Below are 13,617 nucleotides of genomic sequence, written 5' to 3'. Positions count from 1 at the left end.
GGGGACGGGGTAGGGCTGTATACCCAAAGCGCCCACGGAGGGGAAGCATTCCCAGGGAGGGTTACTGGGGGCCATGGGAGAAGCTTTCCTTCAGGGCTTCCAAGATCTGCACCTCTCCCCCTGAGCTCTCTGAGAGCCCCCCCTCCCAGATGCTGCCCCCCAGCAGCAGGGCTGTGTAAGTATTGCACAACACAGTCCCCCAGGGACCGGGGGGAGGAGCTCTTTAAGGGCACGTCTTGCCAGGACTCCTGGAAGTAACTGGTGACCTGCAACCCTGTCCGACATGTTTCTGCATGTATTATAAAGTATTATAAAGATGAAAGAGCTGACTTTTCTTTCTACGCTTGACAATATTAGGTTTGGCCCAGAAGTTAAACTGATCCTATGTGGATTCAAAAAATTTCTCACATCTCAGTTAATATTATTTTAAAAACCTGCATCTCTTCATTTTGTACTTTTCTATCTTCCCTTGTTATCTTTTAAATTATAGATCTGGCCTGCAGATGCAGTGGGAAGCCTCAGGCAGACTTCTTGCCTGCCCCAACCCCTGCTCAACACACAGAAAAGTGGTTGCTGGGCCTTGTTTATATTTCACTAGTGGTGAACATGAAAGAGGATGCTTGGGGCAGTGCAGGGGGAGAGGCTTCAAGCACTACTCCCTGCCCACAGCATAATCCCATTGGCTGGTTTCTGGCCAATGGGAGCTTCCACTTTGAAGCACCCCCCCGCCCCCAAATCACTTTAGGCAAGCAGATGCACATGACCCCTGCCATGGCCCAGCAAGCAGAGAGCCTGACTGCAAAATCAGCTGGATTGCTGATTGGGAGTCACTGAGGTAAGTCTCTTGGCCAGAGCCTACCTCTGGCACCCCAGACCTGCTGGCCCCTGCACTTCTGTACCCCTACCTCACTTGAACCAACCCCCCTGTGTTCCCCCTGTCATACCACTCCCAAACCCTGCACCCAATCACCTGCCCCAGAGCATAACCCCCTCTCCCTTGGTCACAACCCAAACCCCTGCACTCCCATCCTACACTTCAGTCACCTGCCCCAGGTCACAACTCAAAGACTTGTGCCACAGATCCCTGTCTCACAATGGCATCCTTCATCCAAACTTTCTCCCAGGCTCCACATCACCCCCTGAACCCCAATCCCTTACTCCAGGTCCACTTCTGTACCCAACCTCCATCCTAGACCCCACTCCTCCTCCACTGATATCATAGAAGACTGTGGCCTTTGACCACTTAGCAAATTCTTGGAGTGAACCCCCACACATCAAAAAATAATTCCCACCTCTCTTATAGATAGCATTCATAGTGCCACCTGTTATTCAGGTTTCCTGATCCTTGTGAATATATGACCCAGTTTTTGGTTACTTATAATTTTCCAGTATTGAATTGTTAGGGCTAAATATTTCCCCACCAGATGTCTGCCTCAGGCAGATTGTTTTGGAAAGTTTCAGCACAAATAATTCAGCCATTACATAGAGTAAGATTAGAGAAAAAGATCATTTTGCATGTCGTATAACCATTCTGACGACCTTCTCTCAGCAGAAAATGAAATGATCAAGAACCTTCTAGATGGGCTACCAAAGGCTGAGCACCATGACTGTCGCTCTCCCTGGCTCTCTGCATTTCCCATCTAATGCCAGACTGGTTGCTGAAGAGGCAGAGCCAGGGAGCTGTGCCATATTGCTTTCCTGTTCCATTTCCAACAGCAGGAGAACAGAGAACGGGAGTGCTCAGCCTCCCCACTTCGCTCCCAGCTGTAGCTGCCAGAGAGCCAGGTATCACTGTCTGTCTCCAAAAAGAAGTGTTTTGAAATTTCCAGGCCAGTTAGAAGTGGGATCGGGTTCTTGTCAGTAATGACATGGGAGACCACCCAGAAAAATCCAAAATGCTGCAGAAGTGGTGTTGAGTTTGGAACTGGCACTGTAAAAGGACTGCCTGAACCTTTAGGGCCAGGAAGCCTCTCAATAGTCTATCTTGTTTACTTTGCCTTGGTTTGCTATCTCTTAGCCTGAGGAGGCAAGTCTAAGGGAGCCAGCCACTAGCACAGGGGACACCTAGCACTGATAAAATGGTTTTAGAGAATATTTTCAGAGAAGGAAACCGTGATAGAGGCTGCAGAAAGCAAGAGGCTCCTTTGGGGACAGTGGACCAAGGGAGCAGATTAATCTGTGGGAGGTCCTAAGACAGGGTATGTAATTAGTAGAGAGGCAGAGAAGGCTATGGGAGAATGTCCGGGCTGCCATGGGGAGTTTTGACCTAGTAGTCAGAGCTAGAGCAGAGTCAGGTTCTTAGTCACAACTGATGCAGAAGGTAAATGCTAGAGGCAGAATCTGAAGCTACACCAATGATCAATCCAGTGTCATGAGCTGAACTGGTGATCAGTGCCAGGATCAGAACTGGTAGCTTTGCCAAGGATTGAGATAGAATTGGAGTCAGAAATCACACCCATCCACAAGGGTCCTCCTTCTCCTTACGACTACCAAGCAGTTCCTTCTAAGGAAGGGTTAGGGAATGGTATGATGGGCTTTGGCATCAAGTCCAGGACTGAGAAAGGTACCACCAAGCTGATTTAGGTAGCAGCAGCAGAGTTGTGAGTTATAGTATGACAGTGTTTTGTGAAAGTATGTATAGGTGCTCAAATAGCAGCATTGCATATTTCAATAATGATCATCTTCTTTAGGAATGTCATAGAGACAGAAATGGACCTAGAATGAGAAAAATCTTTGTTTAGAGACCACAGATCCTCTGGCCTAGTGAGGTAAACAAATTGTCGGTCTTTCTGAAGGACTTTTTCCTATCCAGATAGAAGGCCAGCACCCTCCTGATGTCCAGGGTGTACAGCAGTGCTTCCAGATTATCTAGATGCATGCAGTTTATGGTGGGAAACAGATTGGTGAATGGGTTGGTTCATATGAAATTCATCAGAAAAAAATAGGTAAACATTTTGGGTTCAGGCACAGCAGGAACATGTCCTCAAAAATATGTAAAGGGGGGATGTTATCAGTACCCTTTTATCCCCAACCTGTTGTGCCAATGTGTTGGCTACTAGGAATGCTGTTTTCATTGATAAATGGAGCAATGCGCCAATTGCCATCTGTTCAAATAGTAGTCTCTTAAGGCATTAAAGTGTCAGATTGAGGTTCTAAAGAGGGGCAGGACTTTGGACCAACAAATAAAGAAATCTTGAGGAATCTTGCTCCTCCCACAGCAAAAAAATTTCAGGACCAGACTCCAAAGAGTAATTTCTGAGCTACAATTCATCTGCAAATTTGACTCCCTCAGCTCAGGCTTAAACAAAGACTGTGAATGGCTGGCTAAATACAAAAGCAGCTTCCCCTTCCTTGGTGTTCACACCTCCAGATCAACTGCTGGTAGTAAGCCTCACCCTTCCTGACTGAGCTAACCTTGTTATCCCCACCCTTGCTCTGGCTTATTTATACCTGGCCCTGCAGATTTCCAAGACCAGCATCTGATGAAATGAGTCTGTGCTCACGAAAGCTCATGCTCAAAACTTTTCTGTTAGTCTATAAGGTGCCACAGGACCCTTCGTTGCTGTTATAGATCCAGACTAACACGGCTACCCCTCCGATACTTGTGCTTACATTGTGACATTTTCTCCACTAGTTGAGGGATTGTTTTACACAGGTGAGTATGGAAATTTTTGAACTGTCTCTGTTGCATTGATAAATTGCTCCTAGTCACCCTTGAAGGCAGCACATTCAGATCCTGTAAGTTTTATAATGAAAGTGCTGGCTACCATATGTCCCAGCGGCTGCAGACAGTTCCTTACTGGAGTTTAAAGGCTGACCTGAATTGTCTATGTTGGAAAGAGCCACAGACCTGTGCAGAGAAAGACAGGCTATTGCTGTTACTGAATCAAGATGTGCCACTCTGAACTGTATGGTCAAATGGATTTTTGGCTGTTCCATTGCAAAGCTCAATTTGAGGAGGAGATATATAAGCCTGAAATGTCAGTTCCAGAGAGCGTGTCCCATTCCGTTTACACCCAGTCATCCAGATAAGGGAGTACTAAAATACCTTTCTCACAGAGCTTTGCTGCTACTGACATGACAGTAGAAAAGACTCTAGGGACAGATGACAGACCAAAGGGGAGCAGTTGGTTTTGAAAGTGGTCTTTGCTGACATTAACAACAAGAAGTTACAACAGATATTTTGGAGCATAAGCTTTCATGGGCAAAGACCCGCTTCATCAGATATCTGTTAGTCTGTAAGGTGCCACAGGCCTTTTTTTTGAAGATACAGGCTAACTTGGCTACCTCTCTGATACTTTGCTGACATTGAAATTTAGGAACCTTTGTGGAATGTGTGGATCATAATATGGAAATATGCATGTTGATGGTGAAGGATTGAGAAACAATCCACTTGCCTATGGGATGGGATTATTGCTGCAAGTGTCACCATTTTGATTTTTTTATGCCTTCACATATATGGTGAATAAATAGCTACAATTTTAGGGTGGGTCTCCAATCTCCTCTCTACTTTTGATAAGAGGAAATACCTTGAATAAAACTCCTTCCAGGTGTGTTGCATTGAGACTGGTTCTATAATTCCCAAATGTAAGAGGGTATCTGTTTTTTGACAAAGGAAGCTCTCAGGAGATTCCTGAGAAGGGATGGGATTGTTGGTGGAAGGACAGTAATGTAGATGGTGATCCGGTGAAGATGATCTCCCAAACCCACTGTCCTGTAGTGTTTGAGTTCTAATAAGTAACCAAATTGGGGGAATGCAAGTGAACCAGAAAAGTTGATGAGGATGGCAATTCATGTCCTCATTCAACCTGTCAAAATTGCTGCTTTGAGGAGCAAGCTGGGAGGCTGAGAAGTAGTCAGTTTCATTCTCTGGAATCTGTCTCTTTTTATGAAGTTAATATGGCCTCTGAAAGGTGAGGTGTTTGGCAGGGTGGGATCTTTGAGATGTCTGGGACTTAATGGAGTTTTTTCTTGTCGATGGTTGTATAAATACCAAAAGAATGTAAGATAAACCTAGAGTTCTTTAATGTTGGCAGAAATTTGTGTGTGCCAAAGAATGTATTGATGATCCATCCAGGCCTGAGCCTTTGACTTCTTTTGGTCCTGCAATACCCTGGGTATTTGAGGAACCGGCCCATAGCGTAGCCTATGTCCTGAACCCAAGAGCTCTTTGCCAGAGCTGACAGACAGCCATAGGTGTAGCAAACTCATCAGGGATCAACAGAATATGCAACTATCTTTTTTTCATGGGAGCAAAGATTACTAGATCAGACTCTCCACACTTCTGGCACCCTGCCGCATCTCCCCCCCAAGCCCCTCCCCCATTCTGTACAACTTTATTCTACAAAAGAAACATCTCCAATTTGGGCTGGGCATAGGCAGTTTTAACAGCAGTAGAAAAGGATCAGCTGGCTCTTAGAAACAGATCAGCACTACCTGGTGTGAACAGCAGGAGCCTGGAAGTTCCTATTGCAGCTCCATCCATATCAGCTTTTTGAAATAGATTACGACTTGCAGTGATTTAATTTAATTTGATTGTTTAATTTGGCCTGTTGAAGCTCTCTGCTGCATGTCAACTCATCTAAAGAGACAGGCTAGAAGACTTCAGAGAGAGAGAGAGAGAAAGAAATGAAATACCAACTGGCCAGACCATGTAGATGCAGAATACTGAAAAATACAACTTTGTTCACCGCACTTCTTTAATACAATGAATATACTCTCAGCCTTGTGTGATGTTGCACAGAAAACTGCAACAGCCTTGCTGTTTTTCTAAAGGGACATGAAACCCTCAAATGACTAAGGCTACGTCTACACGTGCACGCTACATCGAAATAGCTTATTTTGATATAGCGACATCGAAATAGTCTATTTCGATGAATAACGTCTACACATCCTCCAGGGCTGGCAACGTCGACATTCAACTTCGACGTTGGGCAGCACCACATCGGAATAGGCGCTGCGAGGGAACGTCTACACTCCAAAGTAGCACACATCGAAATAAGGGTGCCAGGAACAGCTGCAGACAGGGTCACAGGGAGGACTCAACAGCAAGCCGCTCCCTTAAAGGGTCCCTCCCAGACACAGTTGCACTATACAACACAAGATCCACAGAGCCGACAACTGGTTGCAGACCCTGTGCATGCAGCATGGATCCCCAGCTTCTGCAGCAGCAGCCAGAAGCCCTGGGCTAAGGGGTGCTGCACACGGTGACCATAGAGCCCCGCAGGGGCTGGAGAGAGAGCGTCTCTCAACCCCTCAGCTGATGGCCGCCATGGCGGATCCTGCTCTTCCAATGTTGCGGGACGCGGATCGTCTACATGTGCCCTACTTCGACGTTCAACGTCGAAGTAGGGCGCTATTCCCATCCCCTCATGGGGTTAGCGGCTTTGACGTCTCGCCGCCTAATGTCGGTTTCAACTTCGAAATAGCGCTCTCCACGTGTAGCCGTGATGGGCACTATTTCGAAGTTAGTGCCGCTACTTTGAAGTAGTGTGTACGTGTAGACACGGCTTAAGGGAGCAGAATTTTGTGATCCTCTTAAGACGCTACAAGTTTGTGATCCAAAAGATCCCATTTGTCAGTTTGGTCATGTAAAAATGATGATTTCAGCAAACATTTGCCTTCACTGAATACAGAGCTATTACAAATGTACTTTAGCTCTTCTTACAAATTCCATATTGTATTGCCAGAATACTATTAGATGATGTTAAATATGGGATTTAAAGTAAGGTAATAAAAGCAATCATTTATGGCAATCTCTTTTTACAAAAGATTTTACATTAGAGACATTAGTCATATCTTACATGATGCTGACTCTCAGTGCTGCTATTTTGTGCCAAGAATTTATAGTGAAAAGGACTTCAAAGAAATATACAGCATTGGATAATCCTTTTGGTTAAGGAATTTGTGAAACATCCCAAAAAGAATATTTAGGTGAATAATCCCTACACAGAATGATGCTGTGCATAGAATAAGGGTTTAAAAGAAATTGAAGACTAATTACTGTATAAGAGTAAGTGAACATAAGCTGCTTTCCAAGCACACAGTTATTAATTCTGGCAGTAAATCAGTTTTTCTGGCACCATATTGCTGACTGCTGTAGTTTGTTTGCCCTGTGATCTTGGCACTTAGATGCGTGAATGTAACAAATTAAACTGCCTTGAGATTCAGCATAGCTTCTGTTAAGGCAAGAGATGTTTGCTGAGCAAGAGACATAAGTAAAATGCTATGCTGTAGAATTCAGTTACTCTCCACATTTAATGTTCTGCATTTGAGATAATGTTTCCTTTTTTAGCTGCCTTGTTTGATTTTGCCTCTCCTTACTCCCTGACTGAGCAAATGGGAAAGCTTGTCTTAGCCATAGGGAACTGACAGGCATCTATGCTAATACTGCTAGATCTGTCAACCACTTTTAACAACACCAGTCATGCAGTGCCACTTTCTCTTGTGAGTGACCTAACAGGGTGAATGGATTAATAATAAACTGGAGTTATCTGATGGGTAGAACTCTGGAGTTTGGGATGATCAACTTCTCCTCCTAAGGAGAAGGACTGTGCAGTTCCACAAGGATCAGGCCTTGTCTTCTGTTGTGCTGAATAATGATATTAAAGACTTTTGAGGAGATTGTTAGATCTTGTACCCTTCAGTGCCAAAGCTGTCAAGATAACAGCTAGTTGTACACTTTACATAAGGGAAATGTAGAAGCATCTGGATTTGCGGGGCCTATGTGAAAGAATAATGGGAAGAAGAGCTGATATATAATATGCTGGTAATTGCTGTTCTCAAGGCTTTGTAGTTAGAGGTAGGTCACTCAAAGACGTGATGAACAGTTGCCAACTTTGGTTGGATGAATGTCTGGAGATTTCATCTTATATAATTATCCTTAATTAAAAATGAATCTTTAATTCCTGGAGACCCCTGACTAATCTTGAAGGGTTCGCAGATTTATTGATCTAAAAGGAGCAGGAATGAGATTATATGCAGATTTTAACCAGAAGTCATTTTATGTCATATAATTAGTTCCCATATCAAAGGGTGGACACATGCTAGTGTTACATATATACAATAATTTCCGGGTATAGATATATAGGTTCATAATATCTCCTGAATTTCATCCCTTCCATTTTGGGGTAACTGGCCTTAGACATGTTGGAGCTAATTTTACATAGGGATCTAAGACCAGATCAGACCAATGGTTACTTAGCCTGCTGTCATGTCTGTGACAATGGCCAGTGTTAGGCACATACAAAAAATGAATTGCTGCTGAATAAGATCTCACTATCAGACCCAAGATATCTAAAATTGGACACTCAAAACCAGAGGCATTAAGAAGTTAGAGACCACTTTTAAAAATGTGGGCCATAAGCACTGACTGAATGGTTTCACACTGCAGATGGACGTGATTTCTTCCCACCTACTCCTCAATTTTTTCACCATGATCTGTTTGCGGTGGTTGTGGTGAGGGAACTGAGCTTTTCACGCCCATTGAGGTAGCATAAATGGTTCACTTTGTACTACCTGAAATTTGAAATAACTAGTAATAAACACTTTCTAATTCCTCTGCTACTTGAGACTTGGGCTTCAATATAATCCAGCATACAAAGCCTAGATAATGAGATGTGGTGGTTTTATGACATAGATTACTGCCCAGGAGAAACAAGGAGACAACACTTTCATTTTACTTAGGTGCTCATGCTGAATGTAAATTGTTTGGGAAGCAGATTCCTCCTGGTTTCCTTCTAAGTAATAGCTTCAGTAGTTTACACCAGAACACGTATGGGTGGTAAGTTTGATTATGTTATAAATATCTTTCTAGCAGATCCATTGCCCTGGCGATTTAAATGAACTGTCATTTTCACACAAATGATGCTTGTGATCAGCAGTGTGCTCCTCGGGCATTAATCATCATTTTCTTTCAGTACTATGCCTGTATAGTATATGTGATTTGAAAAAAAAAGGGAAAGGAAAGGTTAGATGAGGTTAGATAGAAAGGAGTTAAAATCTCAAAAATTAATACATATTTGCAGTACATGAAGAATAGTTCATTGCCAGTTGCTATTTTATACTACTGTTAATAATAATGATGTAACGCTTTTCCCCAATAAATTGCAAAGTCCTTTACAAAGGAGGTCAGTATCATTCTTCCTGTTTGACAAAAGGGGAGACTAATGCATGCAGAAGGGATCTGAAAGGCCCAATATCATCCAACAGGTCAGTAGCAGAGCTGGAAATAGAAATTTACAGCTCTACAAATATGTACATTTTCATTAAAAACAGAAAGTTGTGAAGGCAATGCATTCTATAATAAAGACAGAATATATGTTGTACGATATGCTATATGCCAAGTCAGGGGAGGTAGCATAGTCATTTGGAATTTAGTATCGGTCTGGTCCACTTTTCAAATGCAAAATGCAATGAAACCTGTAGGGAATCCAGCCTCCTGACTTAAAATATCATGTTCACAATCTTCAAATAGTCTCAGAGGAATTGAATACAGTTCTGCTAAAATAGCAGAACACCTCTTTTAAGCATTGTCTATGATGAAAAAGTGAGGGGAAGCAATTTTTAATGATTCTTTTAAAAATTAGTGTAATTTAATCTGGGACAACAAATGCTAAAATACTTTGATCTTAGCCATGTGGTATTGTACGGTGTCTCTGTCAGGAAGCATTAGGATTGTGTGGTGCCTTAATTATACATTTCCATACTTTAACATCCTTTGATTTCTTTATATTTAACATTCATTATTAGATTTTCTAGATGTGTAACATATAGTTATGAGATAATTGCAACATTTCTGTAATGTACTTTACAATGAATTACTGATCTGGAGTCTTTTTTTTTCTTCTTCTAGGAATATAGAGGCTGGCTTCATTATCACTCTAATCATGGAGCTGTAAAATGTGAAGTCCATACGGGCTGGTGCACATAATTGCTTCTGTGGCACATTCATGAATGCAGCATTTTTTTTAGCATGTACGTAAACAACAGTCAATCCTCCATATACCAGATGGATATAGTCATTCATTTTGTTGGCACAGCTATGGATGGCTGCTGAAAATTGGGTCCATTGTACCTTTGCTGGCTAACATGAAAAAGAGAAGAAAAATCTTAGGACGTATAACAAGGAAGTCTTTTGTCCTTTGCTCACAGAACAAAGACATAATGAAAAGATGACAATATTTTAAAGATACAAACATCCTAAATGTCTGATATTATTTGGTACACTACTTAAAGCTGTTGAGAACATAGCAATACCTAGTACTTGACTAAGGCCAGGTCCACACTAGACCTGAAAGTCTATGACAGTTGTGTAGCTGGAATCAATGTATCTAAGATTGACCTATAAGGCTGTCCTCACAGATGGAGGTCAACAGAAGAGTTTCTGACTCCTTGCGATAATGAGGAGTACCAGGGTCAACTGTCAAGCCCTGATAGTTTGATTTCACTTGTCCCAACTAGGCACCCAAAATCGAACCATGGAAGATTGACTCTAACCAGGTCAATCGTCTGGTAAATATAGCTGTACCCTCAGTCTCATGGGTGGTTGACTGAAGAAAAGATTGCTGTCTCACATTCACAATACCATTTAGTCAAACTGTCAAATTATGGGCCAAATTTGGAGCTGTGCCAATTTATTCTATCAGAGAATTTGGCCCATCATTTGTACATGTGCAAACAAAAACTATGGGCATGTGGAAATTTGTACTGAGCATTGACAAACTTTGATCAAAACATTATAAATTTACATAACAAAGACCTCTACAAAAAGACACTAAACTTACAAAAGCAGTTGAAAGATGTTTCATAGGGACTTGACAGATTAAAAGCTGATCACACGACTGTCACAATATCAGTGAAAGTTTGGTTTGATCTAATTAACAACAAAGAAGTGAAGTCATACAAGCAGAAAAAAATAGATTTAGAGTAGCTACAGAAAATTTCCATTATTTAGGCAACTTTACAGCTTCTAAATACCAAAGTCTGAGCCCACAACTGGAAGAGGAAGCTGAAACCAGATTTCTGTCCCAAGGCTGTATTTGCAAGGGAGCTCGTATCACCAGTTTTTGTTGCATCAAAATGGTGAGAAATTGCAGAAATAAAATGCCGGAAGGCATGATATTTGAAATCAGAATGTTTTCAATTTTTAAAAGACCTGCACACCTGTCCAGCCAGCTCACATTATTTTTAGCACATTAAGATTGTTCTGGAAAGAACTGTGCAACCGACTGAAGGAAAAAAACAAACAAAACAAATACATTTGTAAAATTGTAGTGCTCTCTAAAGATGTATTCAAAAGAATAACAAGCCTAACTAACTAGCAGATGGGAGACTCAGTTAGTATGTTCTGGTGTTTTGCATTATAATTGGCAGTATATGTGCCATTTTTGTGTTAGAGGTGACTCATATAGTCTGTGGTTTGTTTATTGCATAACCCCCCCTTTCCTTTTTATTTTTACCACTGTTTTCAGTATTTCTCTAGCTATTTTTGTGTTTGTTAGGTTTGTTTTGTGTTTTTGGCTTTTTCAGAAAATGGGGGATTTTCAGGTTCAGGAAAATCACAGCCACTGGGGGGCAAACCCTCCATATTTTCTGATTAAAAACTTGCGGAGGTCAAGAGTTGCAACTCTAAGGATACATTGTGCCACATGAGAGGTGGCGCTTATGGCAAAATGGTTGAAAGTGGGAGTGTTGTGAGCAAAAGTTGTGAAAGCTGAGACCTGCCTTGTAGAAAATGGCGCTTCTCATGTTTTCGATGTAAATGGGCCTCATTTGGCAAGCCTTCCAGATGTCACTTCAGACCTGTACCAAAAGGCCTGCAATAGCTTCTTAGCATAATAGAAATAATAATGTCACAGGCTGGCTGGCCCTTTAAAGTGAGATGGGCTCAGCCTTCCTGTAATCTGGCAGCAATACCCAAGATTAATGTGATATCGACATCATCTTTTGCCAGCTGTGAGGGGATCACAGACGACTACAAAGGATAGAACTCAGTTTAGCTGCAGGAGGCCATAAGAAAGGAAGGAGGAAATTCTGCCTTCTCTGGGAAAATCCAGGTGAAAGCTAAAGACGAGAAAATACAGCTTGGAATGAGCTGGGAAAAGGAGTCTCGGGAAAGGCTCTATAATAAGCTGTAACTGTTTCAAAGATCAAAAAGCCCTAATGGAGAGAAGTTGGCCAGAGGAGGACAGAAAAGCAGAAGAAATCAATCTAGTGTGGAGGTAGGCCTGGAACCATCAGAAGAAGTAGAATCAAGGACCAGCTATAAGAAGTGGAGTTAAATCCTTTTCAAAGAAGGTTAGGTCTGTGGTGGGTGGAAACATGCTGTGCACTGGGTGTGAGCCCTCAGAAGTGGCCAAGTAGAGGTAGAGAGGGTTGTGAAATGAATGCTGAGAAGATTGTGGTAATCGCAAAGAGGAAAGATATTATTTTAGGATCATCATTTAAGGGAAAACTGAGGACTGCATCAAGGAAAGATGACTAACGATCTGAATAGGCAACATCAGAGGGAAAGAGCACAGAATGAATAAATAGAAACCAGCAACAGAATTGCTTGAAGCATTGGTAGGCATATGTGTGGTGGTTACTTAAAAAAGACAAACGAACTGCTGAGGGTGGCTGTGGGTGAGTATTTTGGCCAAGCCAGGGTGCACTTGGACAGACCTGGTCACTTAGAAGAACAGCTGTTGCTTGTGTTCCTTGCTATCTCTGCTTCCAACATGCAGAGTAGCAAAGGGGTAGCCTTCTTTCCTATATAAATGTATTTTTTGATTCATTCAACAAATGCAAAGTGGTCCATTTAGGAAGAAACAAATCAGTTGCACACATACAAGATGGGAAATGACTGTTTAGGAAGAAATACTGAGGAAAGAAAGCTGGAGCTCATAGTGCACCACAAGCTAAATATTAGTGAACAGTGTAACGTTGTTGCAAAAAAGCAAATATTCTGGTATGTATTTGCAGGAGTGCCATACACAAGAGATGAGAACTAATTCCTCTCTACTCTGTTGATTAGGCCTCAACTGAAATATTGTGTCAAGTTCTGGTTGCCACTTTTCATAAAAGATGTAGACAAATTGGAAAAAAAAGTCCAAAGAAGAGCAAGAAGGTCAAGAAAATATCACCTATTCAGGAAGATTGAAAAGTTTGTGTTTGCTTTCTCTGGAAAAGGGAACACTGAGAGGGAACATGATAACTGTTTTCAAGTACATAAAAGATTGTTAGAATTGAGGAGGGAGAAGAATTGTTCTTAACTGAAGAGGATAATACAAGAAGCAATGGGCTTAAATTGCAGCAGTGGTTTATTGTGGTTTCACCTGCATGGCAAAAACCCAACAAGGCATGTTTTTGAGATTTATGGCTTAACTGTGGCGGCTTCCCAATGACACAATATATGCCAGGCCAAATCTGTATGTAAAATGAGACTCTAATAGTTAGTCTAGTAACCTCTAGACAAACACCAGAACATACTAACTGAGTATCCAATCTGCTAGCTAGTTAGGCTTGCTATTCCTTTGTATACATCTTTAGAGAGCACTACAATTTTACAAATATATTTGTTTTTGTTTCTGTTGTCTTTTGTTTTTCAGTCTTTTACGCAGTTCTTATCAGAGCAAT

Source organism: Carettochelys insculpta, chromosome 3 (genome assembly GCF_033958435.1).
Source record: "Carettochelys insculpta isolate YL-2023 chromosome 3, ASM3395843v1, whole genome shotgun sequence".
In the NCBI taxonomy this organism is placed as follows: domain Eukaryota; kingdom Metazoa; phylum Chordata; order Testudines; family Carettochelyidae; genus Carettochelys; species Carettochelys insculpta.
This window is presented reverse-complemented; position numbering follows the sequence as displayed.